The sequence below is a fragment of the Meriones unguiculatus genome, chromosome 6 (genome assembly GCF_030254825.1).
Source record: "Meriones unguiculatus strain TT.TT164.6M chromosome 6, Bangor_MerUng_6.1, whole genome shotgun sequence".
NCBI lineage: Eukaryota > Metazoa > Chordata > Mammalia > Rodentia > Muridae > Meriones > Meriones unguiculatus.
This window is the reverse complement of record NC_083354.1, coordinates 101311649-101330482: the sequence shown is the minus strand read 5'-3', so window position 1 is coordinate 101330482 and position 18834 is coordinate 101311649. Positions and strand designations below refer to the sequence as shown.

The window sequence follows — 18834 nt, the reverse complement described above, 5'->3', positions numbered from 1 at the left end:
CCTTGCTGACATGGAGCTGTCTGGTTTTCAGCCTTTTAACTCCGGACGTAACCCCAAGAGAGATGAGGGTTACGCAAGCTCTGGGCTTCCCAGCTCTCTTTCTCCAGGTCCTGTGCTCCCAGGGAGAGGGGCATCTGCGAGCTGTTTATAGAGACTACATGGCAAAAAGGGAGAGAGAGCAGGGGTGGACGGGGTGAGCCTTGCAGACCTGTGGTGTGGGGGTGGCGTGGGGGTGTCACGTGGGTCTCCTGTGGTAACAGCGCTTGGGGGAGTCTGAGCAAGCACACGGGAAGTCCCTCAGACACTGAAACTTCAGTAGAGAAGTGTCCTGTTGGGTGGGAGAGGATTTGGAGGGGACTGTTGTGACCCAAAGCAGTGAACGCTGTGCTGCACTGTCAAGCGGCTTTTGACTCTAAGACCCCCTGAGCAGGGCACTCCTGTGGTCAGGCCTTATCTGCCTCACTCCCACTCTCGATAAGGGCCGAGTCATTCCCTTATCTGTAACCTCCGGGAAGCTCCAGCACACCCTGGAGGTTTCTGTAACACAGAGCCAGGATTCAGCCGCATCAGCTACTTTTCGCATTTCCCTCTCTGATCACGCTCTTTAGCCAAGAACAAATTTGCACTCAGCCCAGGAGTTCCAAGGCCGCCTCCGAGCAAACACTCACTGGTGAGCATTTGATGTGTGTTTACTGAAAAGAGAATAGCTCAAGGCTATTTGTTTGTGAGGAGAGGGTGGAAGAGGAAAGATGTGATTGTCAGCTCCTGGTTCCCAAAGACGCGTCTAAATAAGGAGTCAAAAGAATTTGTTGCTTTTCAAGAAAACACTTGATCGCTTTCCGGGAACGTCATAAGATTTGGAGGGAAAGGACCAGGAGAGCAGATAGACCTTTTTCTTCTTCTCCTTTCCATTCATCCCTCAGCTCAGCTGTGAAGGGGAGAAGCACTTCCGGGTTTGGATGCCCGGATCTTCCCTTCCTTTCTCCTCCGTGTCCTGACGGCGCTAGTCTCCCACCTAGTTCTCACATGTAGGCTCAACTATGATGTTTCTCATACCCGCCCGTGTAATCCTTGGATCTCCATCTGCCAGGGGAGGGTTGGGCAGGGAGTGAGTGGGTGCAGAGCAGCAATCCTGGGTGCTATGCTATGCAGAGAGGAAGTGGGCATTCTTGCCAAAGCAGACATTTGACTACCAGAGAGCGATTGCCAAGAAATTACAGGGTGGTTAGGGTGATGAAAAACGCAGTAGGCGGTAAAGGGCGGGCATCAGGGTGCAGAAGTGAAACCCAGAGGGAGACACTTTGCACTGCAGTGGATTGGATTGGACTGGATAACTTTCAGCTCCGAAACGGAGGTAGAAATGGTAATGGTGAGTTCCATGGCGTGCTTGTTTTTACACAGACCACACTTTTAAGTGTGTCACTGGTTTGTGCTTGTCATCAATTCCAGTCCAACTGAAAAGGCATGAATAGCCAGCATACGTGCTGTAGCTTAATTATGACATGATAGATAACGAAATCAAGCTTCTCTCTTCTACATTTAATTCACCCGTGAGTCAGTAGATTAACGCGCAAAGTACATCCCGAACCTGTCTCCCTCTCTCTCCCTCTGCCACAGCCTTAGTGAGGATCTCGCTTGTATTCTTTGGAGACCACTCTGCTTCCTTTGTTCTGGTTTTGTGTCTTCGTGGTCCATTCTCCACACTGTGGCTAAGCCAAGCAAAGTTTAAAAAAACTATTACTCTCATTCATTGCTATTTGGGTTAGTGTACTTTCAAGGGAGTACGGTACCAAGTCAGTCCTAATGGCTGCCTGGCCCACAAGGGTCGCAGCGCAGGGTAGCTCCTCTCTCTAGACTCCAGAAGAAAAGACTTTGCAGGTCCCCATGGTTGTAGAGCGCACACAGGACAAGGGAAGATTCTGGGCGCTCTGCCCGTCACCTGCCTCTGGGCGCCGCTCTACCTTGCTGCTTCTTGCTGGCAGTGCTGTAGAGCCATGAGCTTTTTCTCGCTGCAGGACACTGCCATGCCCGGCCTCCCTGGGAGCGCACGGCGGCTGTGCTCCTTCCTTCCTTCCTTCCCCATCTTTGCCATTTTCTTTTCTTTTCTTTTTTCTTTTTTTCTTTTTTTTAATGCGTTGTCTTTTGATTAACATGTTAATTGCACATGTTAATGCCTCCAGGGCCATATTTCTGTTATGCATGTAGTGTTCATGAATCAAATCCATTTAGCTGTTTCTCATCCACCCCTCCTCTCCCCCTTCCCCCGTGCTAGTAAATCACTGTTCTACATTTAGACAGTTTTTTTTTTTAAAGAAACTTTCACATATGAGAGACAGAACACATGGTGCCTAAACTTTCTGCGTCTGTCTGTTTTCACACGAGGTCCACCAGTGCTGTCCACTTCACTGCGAAGGGCTTATCTTTTTCCTTAGTGGGTGAATCCCACTGGATTCCACTGGCTACGTATACCACGTTCTTCATCCATCTGCTAAAGCACCTAGGGCAGCTTCTTATCTGAGCTGTTGTGAAAGGATTTGCAATAAAACCAAGCATGAAGAGATCTCTTCTGCATGTGATACTGTTTTCCTTGGATCCACGCCCAGAAGTGGGATAGCTCCAGCATACAGAGCCATGCTTTCGGTTTTCTGAGGAAGCATCACAACGTTCTCTGTAAGGAGAACAGTAATGTGTGTGAATTGCCTTTTCCCCATACCCTTGCTGCCTGCTTGTAGTTCAGACTCCCTCAGTGAGGCCCCCTTTATACTCTGAGCTATTACTACTCATTTTACTACTCAGGACACACACTCCTCCATGCCACCCTGTTATAGATCAGCAGGGCGCTCAGCAGCATCAGTGTTCTCCATCTCCACCCCCGCTGCCTCATCCCACCTAGAGCACAGGTCTCAAAACTTCTTCACGGCCCTATTCACATTGTCTAGGACGATGTCTTATATACCGTTGATTCTGATTCAGGAATTATTAAACAAATAGGTTAAAACTACTATTAGATACAAGAGGAGATGCTGAAATTCAGAGTATTTGTGGAAAGTTCTTGAAGAACAATGGTGAGGCTAAAATCTTGGAACAGTATACACATATTCACATTTGTTTAGAATGGGATGCTGGCCTGTCTGGAGGAATAGATTCACAGAAATAAAGGTGGTGAGTGTCAGGTCAGGCCATGGGGTGTCTACAGGGTCAGAGGGCAAAAGAAGGTCATTACGTTATCAAGTGGTGTATGGGTATGTTAACTACATATACACATATTAAATTACATATGTGTGTGTACATATGTGTTATATATATATGTATATATATGTATATATATATAGCCTCAGGGAATAAAGCATTGAAATTCTATGTGGTACTGGAGAGAGCCAGGATAGCTATTTATCATCTTATTTTCAACCTTGACAAAACAGAACAAATTACAACCCATGAGTCATGAACATAATGAAAAAAAGTCAGTCAGCCCCGTATATTTTGTTTTCGTGCCAGTTTTGATGATTTTACTTCATTTATTCATTTTTTTTTGCCTTCTTTTTCATGAACTAGTTTGCTGTTTTGATAGAGCAATTCCCTGAGTTATTCAATCCAGGAATAGTTTTCATTTCTTTGACATTTTATTTTCTCTCAGGAATGGCCCTTAAAGAATATGTATTTCCTTTCCTTCAATCAGGTGATATATTTGAAAGTGGTTTGTGAAATATTGGCTGCTACCTCAAAGGGAGGTAGAGTGAATGCCTTTAAAGGACATAAAAGGGCATAAACTATGAACAGCATTGTCTTAGTGACTCAGTTGTCAGAGGAGAAACTGTTTCCTTATTCCTGTGAACAGTCCCTACTGCAGTCAGGAGGTAAATATGTGTGTCTGTTCACCTCCATTACTAAGCCTTAGAAAATTAAAAAAGAAACATTTTGATATAAATCTTGGTAGAATATTCCATCCTAGAGTGTAGTATATTGCCAGGAGAAAAGATGATTTGAATTCTGCTCATTTGAAAGAGCGCATATTTTTCATCCCCCCACCGTGTCCTCCTTCACTGACTGGTATGGATTATCCTCAGGCAAAATCAAGGAGTGTGGCAACTTCTGTGAGTACACAGCAGCAAAGGGGAAGGGCCTTAGTTAGATTCTCCAGGTCACAGCAAAACTGCCTCAGTAATGAACTAGAATCTTCTGTCTGTTGTCCACACATAGCTGAGGGAGTCCTGGTACCGAGACCTAGCATTTCTGTGGTCAGGCTGGTGTCTTCCACATAATTTTAAGGTGATTTTTTTCTATTTTATAAATGCCATGAAAGAAATTAGTTACTCCAGGAGATATTGGGGTGTCTGGGGCCCCTACCAGGAATAAGCAAAACTGGGAATTTGGTGAGGAGGTGAAGGACAGGTAAGGGTAATAGCAGGTGGTATAGCTTTGTGTTCTGGCCTGCGTTGAATTTCAGTGAGACCAGCTACAGCAGGGAGCCTTCACCGACTGAGCACTGGAGTGCAGACCCAGGAGGATTTTCCAGGGAAGGGACAAATCAGAGGATGAGTAGAGCCTTGCTGCCTGGAGTAGACGCAATGCAAGTGCGAATTAAACTTCTAAGGGCACAATGGAGACAGGGACCTTGCTGATCTAGAGACCTACCTGATAATTTACACAAACCAAGACTCCGAATGCAATAGATAACAACCGTGTTCATTCCATTTTACGGCTGAAGAGACAAAGATATACAAAATCTAAGATGCCAAGTGATGGTTCCAGGAACAAAAGTATGTCTACCAAATTTCCAGATCTATGAATATATACATACACATACATATGCATATATGTATGCATACATATACACATACATACATGTATATATATATACACATATATTATATATATACCCCAAAGACATAATATTGTTTTGGATAATTTAAAAGTATGGTCTAATAATGTTTCTTATTAGCGCTATGATTTTTACAGTGGTATTATCTAACCTTATGTTATAATAAAAAAAAGATGCAGATACCTGACAGAATTTAGACTAGCCTTATTTCACCTGAGGCAGAGGAGAGACTAACCCTCTAAACTTAATTTCTGTCTGGGCCACTTCTCATCCATAATTCCACAGATATTTGCTTATTCTCTCATCTGGGGCTGCTTCCTCCATCTATGCCAATCTGGCCCTGTGCTCCTCTCCAGCCTAACCCATGGCAGCTTTCTGGTACTTGTCTCCCTCCCATGATCCTTCTGTTCCTCAAACTCATGAACGTTGGCCATGCCTCCCAAACTTCTGCCCTGCCCAGGTATGTAGACATGTTTTATTAGCCAATCAACTTTAGGTGGATCAAGGTTTATACAACAAGGACAGGTGTACGTGAGAATGTGCTCGTGTGAGACAGCAAGCACGAGCACATTAACTAATAATCAAATACAAGCACCAGACTGTTACACAATATGGTTTATGTACTTAGATACTTGATTTGAAAATTTTTAAACCCGCGTATGCAGAAGCTAAAATTAAGCTAATTTTACCTTGTAAAAATAACATAATGTAATGTTTCAGAGAATTCCAACTTCTAAAGGAACTGCTATTATCACCTGACGTGCGTGTGTTTCTTATTTAGTGAATATGTTCCTTTTCATGTATATAATCATATAAACACATTTTTCTGAGAAAAACAATACCGCAAAATTTCATGTGTATGCGTAATATATACAAATATAAATACATGCATATACACAAATAAAACTTCATATTGCCAGCAGGAGGTTATGTCAATTCATGATTTTTCCGGTGTATAACACCAAGGTTCTTCTTTTGTTTGTTTTTGTTTTAGTTCCTTCTTTTTGTTAACTCATATACTACTTGTCTTCACTAGTTTGTTGAAGCAGTAAGTCAGACAACACTTGCCAAAGTCATGTCTGTCAAAGCGGCTAGCCGTGAAAACTCCAGCACCACCCTCATCGGAAAGACACTCTTGATATAGCTGACTGATTTTGTCATTTTCCTTCACCGTATAGTATTTCAGCACAGACAACTTAACCTTCTTGCTCTTATGCTTATTCTTCTTGGGAGTGGTATAAGACATCTTCCTCCTTTTCTTAGCACCACCATGAAGACCCAACACAAGATGAAGGGTGGAATCCTTTTGAAGGCTGTAGTCAGACAAAGCACAGCCATCTTCCAGCTGCCTACCAGCAAAGTTCAGCCACTTTCCTTCCTTATCCGGGATTTACATTTTCTTTAGTGTCAACCATTCAACCTTGAACGTGATGGTCTTCCCATAAGGGTCTTCACAAAACTCTGCATCTTGGCAGCTGCTCCACCGCAAATGGAATATCAGAAAACTAGTTATAAAGTTTAAAAATCAGTGTGATTCTGAAATGGTAGCTCACCTGTTTTACACATTTTGACTTATTATTAAAGATGAACTTTTTCACATACTTACTGACATTAATTCAAATGCATTTCTTAAGTATATTTATTTCCTCAACTTCTATGCTGTTTTTGATGTGTTATCTGTAGTTTTCCATGTGTGTATGATAAGCAGTATCGGGAGGAAGGATGGAGAGTGTCAGGAAAGAGGATACAGAGTGAAGGGTTGGACAGAGTGAATTTGTGAAGTGGAGATAATTTTTTTTCTGTTTTTATAAAATGACACATTGTGTATTAAGAAAAGTTGAAAACATCATTAGTATGTAATTACTTCTATTTTTCCATTCTATCATCTCTGACATCCTTCCAGCCCGATATAACCCATTTCACCTCTGCCTGCACAGTTTATAGTTTTATAAAAACACTACCTTTTAAGAATATTGAAACTTAGAAAGAATGATGGAGATGGCTCAGTTGGTAAATTTCGGGTGGCAGGAGGATGAGAAACGGAGCATTGTGCGCAGAACCTTTGTAACGAGGCTGGGTGTGGTGCCGTGGGCTTGTGACCTCAGTTCTAGGGAGGCAGAAACAGGCAGTCCCTTAGGGTTCAAACCTGATCAGAACGCCCTAAGCCAGTGAAAGACCCTATCTCAGTGAAACAACGTGCCCCCCTCCCCGAGGAACAGCACCTCTAGCCTCCACAACATTTTGCACCCCTGAGCACACACAGAACAGGCCAAAAAGCACATCTTCTCGGTTTCTTTCAGAAAACTCAGAGTGAAATAGTTTTATAAGGAAACTCAAGGCCTTGGAATTTTGCTCTCTTTTGATTCAGAAAAATCTAAACGTGTTTTCCCTCGGGACATGGCAGAAAGCTCCTGTGTAAAATCAGGATTTTCTGATATAAGTGGATGTGGACTCTCTTGAAAATTTTACCATTTGAATTCTGATGGGCTGCTATGCGTATGCCTGGAGGGTCCTTCAAAGAGTGGGTATTATAAATCAAAATAAAAAAATCCACTTCTCTGTATTGGAATTATTATCCCTTACACATTAGGCATAATCCTCCAAATCCTCATATATTAATCAGATGCATTTTTATTAAGCACTGTGCCTTTTTTAATAACCAGATCTCTGTTCATTGTAATTCAAGGTTGCATGGAGGCTGCCATTCATAAATCACTTGTTATGTATTCCTGCTTTCTCATACCAGCCTAACCTTTTGCTGTATCTCACTATCAAAACATTCCAGTCTGGTTTAATGCAATTTCATTCTACATGTGTGCACCCTCTGAGCCTACAGAATAGCAGAAATAACTGACTGCATTGGAGTGGCTTTCCCTTCAAACACCTGTACTCATTAAACCCTCCAATAAAGCGAGAATCCTTGACAACTGAGGACCTTTTTCCCGAAGGCACAACAAACAAGATGTGGACTGTGTATGACGTCTTCTCAAAAATCTGAGGATAATGGAAATTTGTTTTTGTTTTTGTTTTTTTTTTAATTTTCCAGGCATTCCCAAAGATTCCTTTTTGAGCCAGCTCAGACATAACGTGTTGAATCCGTTGCCAGGCCTCATGAAGAGGAAGCCCTTTCTTTTATTGTCTGAAACAAAAGCAATCCCGTACCACTTCCCATATACATGACATACTTACATTGATCTTCTTTTGTTTTAGCAAGAGATAAATCTTTTCCAGGTGACGAATCACACCTACCAAGTCAGTCCTCGACCAAAGGGTCCCCAGCACCCCACACCAAAGGTGTTGGAGATGTAGAAATTCATATTTTCATACAATAGAGATATGAGAGACATCAGATGTCTCTGTTATCCAACACTTAAAACACAAGTGGTACATTTTGGTGGGCAATTGTTTTCTTCTTCCTTTCTAGTTTGAGATACAGAAAATCAGAGATGGATACAGGAAGACAATGATGACCAGGTTAAGCCATTCAAAAGGCAAGATTAAACATAACTTTGCAGCAAGGACCCATTTCATCTACAAAAAGTACATCTCAATACAAATGATATGTGGAAAGAAATCTTGGGCTGGGGAGGTGGTTCAGTTGTTAGCATTTGCCAAGAAATTTTGAGGACCAGAGTTCAAGCCCTGGAATCCACATAGAAGCCAGGTGGGCATGGTGGCTGCCTGTCTGTCGTCCTAGGGTGGGGTAAATTGAGACATAGGATGCCAGGGAGAAAGTTGGCTAATGATGAATGATGCTGCCTCAGTGTGTAAGGTGGAGAGAGAGACCTGCCGTCAACCACACACAGGAGTGCCCCTCCCCACAGCACGTCACACAAACATACATAGGCAAAAATAAATACATTCATAAAGAAACATCTCGCATATCTTGTAAAACACGTAATACAATCATCTTTCCCCTTTTCCATTCTCTGGCAATAGTCATGATAGTCTTTAATAGAGAAATACCCTTGCTTGTTCCAAGGGCGTATGAGACAGTTTCTGAAAGGAAATGGAAACCTTAGCACTAATGAAGTATTTACTCTCCTGAAACACTTCCCCACCATTCACATTTTCTGAGAAAAACTTAATTTCCCTTTTAATATCTCCAAAACTGGTGTAGTATCAGATGTCTCCATTTTCTTTATCTGCAATTTCCCTATGAAGCAGAGATGCAACTTAGTATCCGATCCTTTTAAAACAAAAACAGGCTGATAGCTTTTCATTGTTTATAATGCTGCAATATATTAGAGTCTGTGAGGGAAAAAAAAGTGCTTGCTTTTACCCATCTAGGAAAGAGATGTGACATCACTGAGAAGAAAAACCACAGTGAACCGCAAGTTTCAGCAGAAAAATTGGATGTGGTCTCAGTGTGTGGATGGGTGGCGAGAGCCCAGATTAGCTTTGCAAATTGCTCAATATTTTCTCTGTGCTTCTATCTACTGCTGGGGCGCAGATCAGTGTATAGCGTGCATCATGGATCTACTTTATTTGTATAAACACAGAATAAGGCTCAGGAGGAAGTTCCAAGTGCTGTGGACTGAGCAAAGAGAGCAGCCAGGCTCAGAGAATAACATAACAAGTTAGAAATACATGGCATCATTGAGGTTCCTTCTGTCTACGGGTGCCCGGAGACACCAAATACAGCCCTGATCTTCCATTTCGAAGATCTCAGAACTGGAACTTCCTCCTGAACTTTTACATAGAAGCCCCTGAATAAAATAGAAGTATAGACATTCTTTAAGTTGTTTTAATAGATTTAATTACATCAATGTATCCTTTTACCTGTCGGGATAAAGCTTGACATGACTGCAACAGCCATGTTAGTCTTAACTCACATCATAGCCCAGTGACCTAGCACTCAAGTCCTATGGGGAAAAACAAAGTCATTAAATAGTTGTCTGAGCATCTCATGCTGAACACTGATGCCTGAGAATGTTCCTTAACCGATGTTTGACATGTCAATGCTGGTGTTTCGAAAGCCAAGCATCTTCCAACAGGTGACAAGTTATCTATGTCTAGGTAGGATTCTCCTGTCACCCAATACACATTTTTGTCTAAGTCCCCCCATTAGTTACTTTTCTTGTTGTTATGTCAAGACAAGAGGCAGTTTAAAGGCAGACAAGTTTACTTGGACTTACAGGTTCAGAAAGGATGTGGCGTGAGGTAGCTGGTGTTAGTGCTTCCACAGTCAGGGAGCAGATAGGGGCATGGACTAGAGCTGCTCTATGTGGCTTTTAAAGTCGTTGATGTTTTGTTTATTTATGTTTTAATTTTTTACAGTTTATCCGCTTTATATCCCAATTGCAGCCGCCTCCCTCATCTCCTCTTCGTCCCACTCTTTCTCCCTCTCCCTCCTATCCCCTTCTCCTAGTCCACAGAATGGGGGAGCCTTCCTCCCCTACCATCTGACCCTAGCCTGTCAGCTCTCGTCAGCACTGCCTGTATCCTCTTCCTCTGTGGCCTGGTAGGACGTTCCACCAGGGAGAAGTGATCAGAGAGCTGGCATCAGAGTTCATGTCAGAGGCAGCCCCTGCTCCCCTTACTAGGGAACACACATGAAGGCTGAGCTGCTACATCTGAGCAGGGGTCTAGGTCCTCTCCATGCACGGTCCTTGGTTGGTGCATCAGTCTCTGCAGGACCCACTGGGTCCAGATTTGTTGGCTTTGTTGGTCTCCGTGTGGAGCTCCTGCCCCGTCCCGGCCCTTCAATCCCTCCACCCACTATTTCCATAAGACTCCCTGCACTCTGCCCAAAGTTTGGCTGTGAGTTTCAGCATCTGCTTCAATCCCTAGCTGAGTGGAGTCTTTCAGAGGACTTGAATGGTAGACACATGCTGATGAGAATATGGAGAAAGGGAAACACTCCTCCTTTCCTGGTGGGAGTGTAAACTAGTACAACCACTTTGTATATCAATCTGGTGCTTTCTCAGGAAATTGGGAATAGTGCTACCTCAAGACCCAGCTCTTTCACTCCTGGCACATATCCAAAAGATACTCCACCATACAACAAGGACATTTGCTCAACTGTGTTCATAGCAGCTTTATTTGTAAAAGCCAGAATCTGGAAACAACCTAGATATCCCTCAATGGAAGAATAGATAAAGAAATTGTGGTACATTTATACAATGGAATACTATTCAACTCTTAAAAACAAGGAAATCATGAAATTTGCAGGCAAATGGTGGAACTAGAAAGGATCATCCTGAGTAAGGTAATCTAGAACCAGAAAGACACGAATGGTATATACTCACTTATAAGCAAATATTAGCCATGTAATACAGGATAACCATCTACAATCCACTAACCTAAAGAAACTAAGTAACAAGGAGGAACCTAGGGAGGATGCTTAATTCTCATTCAGAAGGGCAAATAGAATAGACACCGGAAGTAGTTGAAGAGGGAGAACAGGATGGCAGCCTACCACAGATGTCCCCTGAAAGGTCCATGTGACTTTAAGGCTCGTCTGTGGTAAGTCAGCTTTTCTGTAAAGGCTCCACCTCCCAAAAGCTCCACAGTCTTCCACAAACATCAGCAACAGGCAGGACAAAGTGTTCACACACATGAACATACACAACATACTGTATCACATACACAACAGTATCTAACAGATTATATGCATGTAGTCATAGCTCTGTCTCCTCTTCTCTTAGACTCTTGGCACCTTGTGTTTTTGGCAGTGATCTCTCTTACACTGGTTTTTCTGAATCACTGGATACCAGGTACAAAGAATGGTCCATGTAACACCCCGAGAAACTTAGGGCTCACAGTCAAGGAAATCAGTGTGAAGAGTGTCATGTGACTATAAAACTATGTTAAAGTGTTGAAAGTGGGATAAAGAAACATATCTAAAATGCAATGGAAACAATAGCAATTTAACTATTCTCTTTTAGACAACCTCTATTCCCTTTTTCTGTTTTATTTCTTAGACCATTTGTCACCATTTGACATTGTATATATTTACTCATTAATGAGCAAATTCTTAAATACTGTCAACCTCTCTTTCCCAAAATACAAGGTGTGTTTGTAACAGGGTCTCTTGTCTCTATTCACAGCAGAATTCTGAGTGCCTAGGGCAGTGGGTGGCATGAAGAAGTTGATAAAACTGTGGAACGAATGAAAGGAATGCCACCTGTGTGCCAGATTGATGCCCCAGGTCCCGCCTCTGAGAAAAAGATATCGGTCGGGTCTGATGCTCTTTCGGTGGATGACACCTAAATGAACATCGGTACAAAGTCCCAATTTATTTCTAATATCAGAGATCAGACCTCTACTCTTGCCTGATGCGTCTAAAACAAAAAGGGGGAACTGTAGAGAGCTGCGGGATGCTGCGCCTTAAAGATGGAGCTGGTTTCCACCTTCCACCTTCCAGGTGGTGAGTGCTCTCTTTCACGAACAATTCCACATTTGGGTAAGGCTGAGGATCTGGCTTGCTTCCATGTATGTGGACCTATCTGCATTGCCCATGTGGCACGCTGGGGTTGGCTACCCAGAGGCTATTTAAGCTGTGGGCTGGCTTTCCCCAGGGTCAGATGATTGTTCAAGGTTCCTGAATAAACTGCATTGAAAAATAAATAAATAAATTAAAAAAAAAAGAAGTTAGAAAAGCGATGAGAAGAACCTTGGCATGTGCGGCTTATGTTCTAAAGGGATGTGGTCATTCTACAATCTGTACACTGATATAATAGCCACTCATACTGGTGAGAGTGGGGGACACAGCCACGGCGGATATGTCATAGAGAGTGAAAGCAGATGCTGCTCAAGAAGGGAGGCCAGGCCTGGGCTTCTCAGTGATGGCATTTGAAATACAATCTGGACCATGAGAAGGAGGAAGTCATGTGACAGGAGAGGATATACAACTAAGTCAGAGACCATGGCTGCAATGTGCCCCTCCCCCCAGATGGAGATAGTGAAACCTAATGGTAAATGCGATTGGGGGCTTTAAAGGGTGATGATCCATAAAGGATACCCTCCTTGTAAATAGGACTGACACCTTTTGAGAAGAGGCTTTCCTATCCTTCTACCTTTGCAAATGATGACAACACACTCTTCCCTTCTAGAAGATAAAGCAAAAGGCACCGTTTTTGGGTGTTGGAGACAGAACAACCTTCACTAGACAATCAAATCTAGAGCCACCTTGGTCTTGAGCTTGCCAGAACTGTGTGGAGTCAATCTCTAGTCTGATCAATCTCACAGGCTCAGTGAACTATAGCTCAGGAGGAGGGCGATACTCTGGATCAGAGAGGCCTGTATGCCTAGAATAGGTTTATAGAGTGAGATGTGACAGGCTCAGGGGTGTCCTACGATAGGGTGTGGCAGGTGGAGGCAGGGGTTTAGCTTCTGTGGTTCCAACAGGAAACCACTTTCCAAGCCCAGGAGTGTCAAGATGTGATCCCTGCTTGAGACAGCACATGTGCTCAGTCCCGTCTGCAGTTACCTTCGGAAAGGGTGTCTGCAGACTGAGATCAGCAATGTCCTCCTTGAGGGGTCTCTGACAGAGGTGTGAGATGAACCAGGCCAAGGCTTGTTATAGTACCAGACTTCTGTCAAGCACTGGGAATCCAGATGCTTGAAGATAGACTCTAAAAGGAGACCGAAGTGAGCCAGGGGGTCAGTGACAGAATGATAGAATCCAGACACTGTAGGTGAGGAGGAGTGGGGGATGGGTTCCCTGGAAGCTCACTCAGGCTCTGCTGTGCTCTGGGCATTATGCTAAGCCTTAAGCACATGAGCGGGACTGACTTGAAGGCTGCACGCTTCCGGGGAAGTTGAATCTCACTGGAGCAGAGAGCAGGACTGAAAAGGCTAAAGGTGATGGTAACCTGTGGTGTGATAGGAGAGCTTGGGAAAGGGCAGAGTTCGAGATATGTGAGGGAGATAGGTAGCAAGCACACTGACTGTGCCAAAGCGGCAGCTCTGCCCCCTTCCGTTAGAGAGGAAAGGCCTGCAGACGCAGGGGGCAACAGCATCTTGGCAGCACAGCTGCTCTTCCGGATTTTAAGCTGCCTGTTTCATGCTTACATGTGATGTTCTGTCCCCAGGATTAGGAGTACTGCATGAAGCAGAGGGAAAAATTAAGAATCTAAATTTGATTGAAAATCTGATTCAAATGAGTGAGAACACAACTACAATTTTGACCACCAGTATCTTGGGGAGAACTAGTTATTTGAAGCAGGGCAAGAAAGTCCCCCTTTTTAAGACAGCTGGCTAAAAGTATTTAGGCTTTGGCTTAGAAAATATTTGTGTGTTTGCATTTGGATCCCAGAAGGTGTGGTCTTCATGAAGTTCATTTAAAATAGAATGAATCAGCAAAGCTCAGACTGGGCGCAGGTCCTGGGAAGCTGCAGCATTCATCAGAGTCAAATCTGTGCTGGGAACAGGTTACCCTCGGGATGGGTCTTCCAAAGGATGGCCCTTTTGAAAGTGTCCCAGGAAGGTTATAGGTAGAATAGAATGAGAAGTAAGCACATGTCGAGATATCAATAAAGCTGTAATTAAGCTCGTTCACTTACTGGTTTGACACTTTTGAGTTGCAGTCAAGTCTGAAAGTATCCCGTAGGTCTTCAGTTTTTCTGGAGGTCAGGGACCGTAGCTTATAATCGAGTGAGGTAGACATAGGACCACTAAGTAGGTAACGGAATTGAAAAGAAACACAAGAAAGCTGGCTTTCACTCACGGTGCATCTTGAAGAAATGACTGTTGATGAAAGTCATCAAAGAGAACCTTCCTATGGACTGCCATTGAATCTGGATGAGAGTCAGGGGGCTCTGGGCAGAGCATCTGGAAGGAGGTCATAAAGGGCTGATGTCTCAACCAGGCACGAAAAGTTGTGAGACAGGAAATTCAACACTCTTTGGGGAACTGAAAGGAGGATTTGTAGCCCAATTTTGAGGCTTGGCTTTGAATAAAAATGAGACTCCCAAGCTGAAAGTGCTTGTACACTAGTCCCAGCACCCAGGAGTTCAATTCAGGGTGATCATGGGTTCAAGGCCTGTCTGGGTTACATTCTGAGACCCTCTCTCAAAAATAAACAAATAAACAAAAAATAAAAAATAAAAGGACATGGGACATCTGAGTTATCTCCTGGAATAAGGGGGTAATTAACAACTTCAAAATGGTGATCAGTCACTGGGGACATTGTGGGCTTTGTGGAGAGATGAGGAAGTCATGAATAACGCAATCAACAACTGAGCTGTTGGCCATGATAGGCACAATGATAAGAACATCACAGTGATTGTGATGACGTCAACGAGAAAATCGGAGGCTGCTTTCGAGAAGGAGCCATCCAGCACAGGGAGCAGCTGCTCTTCGTGCAAAGGCCCTGAAAGTGGCTCGTTTCTCTGCAGCCTTTCCCGGGTGTGAGGAGGCGCAGTCTAGTCTCATGGTCCCTTTATCCCGAATCCCATGAGCATGGCACGCTCTACCAAGTGCCACCCCACTCAAGGAAGCCGATGGCATTTTCCGTTTACATTTCACCTCCTCCCTCTTCCTCTTCTCTTTCCGTCTATCTTTTTGTCACCCTAAACAAGTTAACTTTTCAGTTCAGCCATGCTGACAGTAGCATCTCCTCCTCCACCTCCCCAGGTGTGCACTGTAAAGAGCTGTTTCGAGGGAGGAAACTCAACGGGCCCAGAGCAGGAAACCTGTGTGAACAAGGAGGTCAGATCAGGAAATGGGTGTAGCACAGTTCACTGCCGAACGAAAGCTACGGTTCAACAACCCGCTGCCAGTTTCCGGCTGTGGGGCTTGGTGGCCTCTGGGCCAGGTGCTCCCATCATCCTCAGCGTGGGTACTCTGGCTGAAAATGGGAGCTCTAAATTTGCAATCAAATGCACCACACGCATGTGAGAGGTCGGCATTAAATGGAGAACTCGTTTCTCAAATCCCATCACGCTGTTATTAAAAGATGCTCTGAGTGCTATCAAATTGTTATTTAATGTAGAACCAGTGAAAGGTGCACATGTGTTTTCATGACAGAAGGTAGTTGTCCATAACCAAAGGCCACAAAAAAAATGAACCAAGTACCAGTGACGTGCCAAATAATCGGTTTGGGAAACAGATGAATCATGATGGGGAAACTTCTTGAGGTAGGTCTTTTCAGAGATGGGGGACAAGTTGATATACTGGCCATTCACTAGCAAGACCGAATGAGGGTGTTAGAGCAGACCTCTGAACACATCCCCGAGGTCATCTCTTGAGGTCCCACCTCCAGGCCCAGCACATTACAGCAGGCCTGGGGTGAGCAGCCTGGTGGGCAAGCAGGTGGTTTGCCTTCTGGGGAGACACGACAGAATATCAACATTCCGCTATGTCAGCCCTGTGAGTTTGGATAGGCAATGTCCCCATCTTAAGGCTGTGTCTCTTGATCTCTAAAATGTGTCCATGCTGCTGTTCTGAATCTGAATTGAACCAAGGCTGAAAATATTTTAAAACTGTATCTCTGTTATATAGGTGCAGATTGTTGCTCCTGTAGTTCCTTGAAGAATACAGCATAATGGTATTTATACAAATGTTCCATTGTATGAAGTCTGTTGAAGGGGCTGTGGAGATGGCTCAGGCAGAGAAGTGTTTGCCACATAAGCTCAGCTCCCTAACACCAAGTAAAAAGCTGGGAGCAGTAGTGTGCACCCGAAATCCCAGGGCTGGGAGGGGAGATGGAAGGACTCCTTGGCTTAATTGCCAGCCAGAGACACACAGTGACACTATCTCAAAAAATAAGATGGAGAAGGACTGAGGAAGAGTGCTGGTGTTGACTTCTGGACATGTACACATATATGAATACACACATGTATCATAAAAACACAAAAATAAATTTTATACGGAGGGTCTTTAGAGGTGATTCAAGTATGTTATGTGTTATGCATTACACACAAATGCATCATCATTTCATATAAAGGGTATGAGCACACGTGTGTTGGCACACTTTTCAAAAACTCTTTTGTTTACATTTCTTAGATCTCTTTCTCCCTATTCCACACCAATCCCTTCCAACACCCGAAAACCAGGTAGGAGAAATAAATGGTTAGTGAGAGTGGGCACAGTTCTCTTAGCTGCTTCTTGCTGGTAAGGGTTGCTGGGTTCCTTGGAGCCAGTCCAGTCCTCATTTCAGGAAATCTCCAACTTCTTGTTTCACAACAGCAACCTGGAACTGCCGGGAGAAGCAGCAGCAGCCTCGTTCTCTCTCAGAGCTTTCCACGCTCTCCTGGCTCTGGCATTTGTTCTCTCTCCAGAGTCCTCAGATTTAAACTATCTGCAGCTGCCAAAGAGCTCCTCTCAGAGCCTGCACAAGACAAATAGCTTGCTGCTGTAGACTACCTGAATCAGTCCCACATTGCACACCTAGGATTCAAATAAAAACATGTTTATATCCACAACCGAGGAGAATTGTGTCATCCAGACAAAACTGCCAGTGGGTACCAAGAGATGACAGAGTGACTTAAGGATTAATGATTCGTGAGCTTCTTATATTAAGTATCAAACATTACACCTGGCATCTTGGGCTTCTCAATAAGTGGGAGTTTCCTGTCACCTCAGAAGAGAACAGGGCCTTCTGTCCCTCTTTTCAGACATATGCAAACACATGATGCCTCTTCACAGATTGGAGGAGTGAGATGCAAGTGGACCTAGCTATCTGGGGATTAGGTCTCCTCATGACAGGTGCTCCTGGCTCTTAAGGCCTCCCCAGGATCATTAGTGCCCGACCCACCTCAAAAGCCTATTTGTCTCAATTGGATTTACAATCCGATCAACGAGAAGGAACACCATGCCTGGTACTGGAAACCTAGCTAACTACTTGGTGGTAGTGAAGTCATGGTTTTCAGAAGTGGAAGAACAACCACTAATTGACTGAACCAGCATAAACCCTAACAACAGTCTATAAGCATTTACCCTTAAACCAACAGATAAGAAATTTTCCTCACCAAGGAAATGCCTCTTAACAACAGGAGACTAATGCAGACAACCAGAACCAATCAAAGTACAAAGCTGTGGAACCCAGTTCCAATGGATATGTCTACAAAACACTTTGGCATCCATGGCTCAGGGAACATTGCAGAAGAGGGGGTGGAAAGAGGGTAAGAGCTCGAGGATTAGGGAGTTTGCTTTGAGATAGTGTCTCTAAGTAATATCAGAAGTTATACCCATAAACTCTCACCAACATGAGCTGGACAAGGACAACACCAAAGTGGACAGGGAAAAGCTCACTAGGCCTCAACCCTACACAAAGAAACAGGAAAATGAGGTAAGCTGGGGGCAGGAGGGGTGTTCTGCACCAGGGAATAGCCCACCAATTGGTCGTTCAGTGCCAAATGGTCAGCCCTGACAACATACATAAAAGTAACATTATAAAGACTGAGTAGGTTTTGTTTAGGAATATGTGTATATTCATATTCATTTATGCATTCAGAAACAATGAATAAAGAGGCAGGGATTTGAAGGAGAGTGAGGAAGGGCATATGGGAGGGTTTAGAGGGAGGAAAAGAAAATAAAGGAAGATCTGTTGCAAATTTACTCTCAAAAATTAAAGAAAATATAAATGTAAGACCCCCTACATTTCCCATTCCTCAGTCTCAAGGATGGCAACAGGGCAGGCAATCACAGAGATGTGAGAGGCAGCCAGTTGGACTATGCCTAGAAACACAGCCAAACCTTCCGTCTCCTGTCAGAGGACATTGAGGTTTCCAATACCTAAAGAGTATGGCTGGGGTATCAAAGTGCTGCCGTGTTTCCTTAATCACTATCCCCAGGATCTTCTAGATGCCTGAGTAGGCAGATCTCTAGAAATACCCTACAGGCCATGTCAGAACCCTTAAATGGGACCGTTAAATTAAGTTCCTATAAGGAAGAAAATTTATTTCTAACTCTTTTTTTTTTTACTTGCTTAGCCCATCAATCACTTTTCCTAATAAAAATCATATATTTTTTTTAACTAAGTGAATAGCTCAACTTTTGGAGTGGGGAAATAAATCAGAAAAGAATAAAAGGAGAGGTAAATTGTTTTAAGTAGGTCAGCAGGG

General features: G+C 43.7%; 1 long non-coding RNA gene and 1 pseudogene across 1 annotated transcript; one reads left to right on the top strand and one right to left on the bottom strand.

Annotated features, from left to right (window-relative positions):
• Positions 1–358: 358 nt before the first annotated feature.
• Positions 359–17208, top strand: LOC132654552 (uncharacterized). The gene is made up of 3 exons (XR_009592179.1): positions 359–670; positions 16271–16316; positions 16958–17208. It is a non-coding gene; the product is annotated as an uncharacterized LOC132654552 (long non-coding RNA).
• Positions 5749–6289, bottom strand: LOC110553631 (ubiquitin-ribosomal protein eS31 fusion protein-like; annotated as a pseudogene).
• Positions 17209–18834: the final 1626 nt, after the last annotated feature.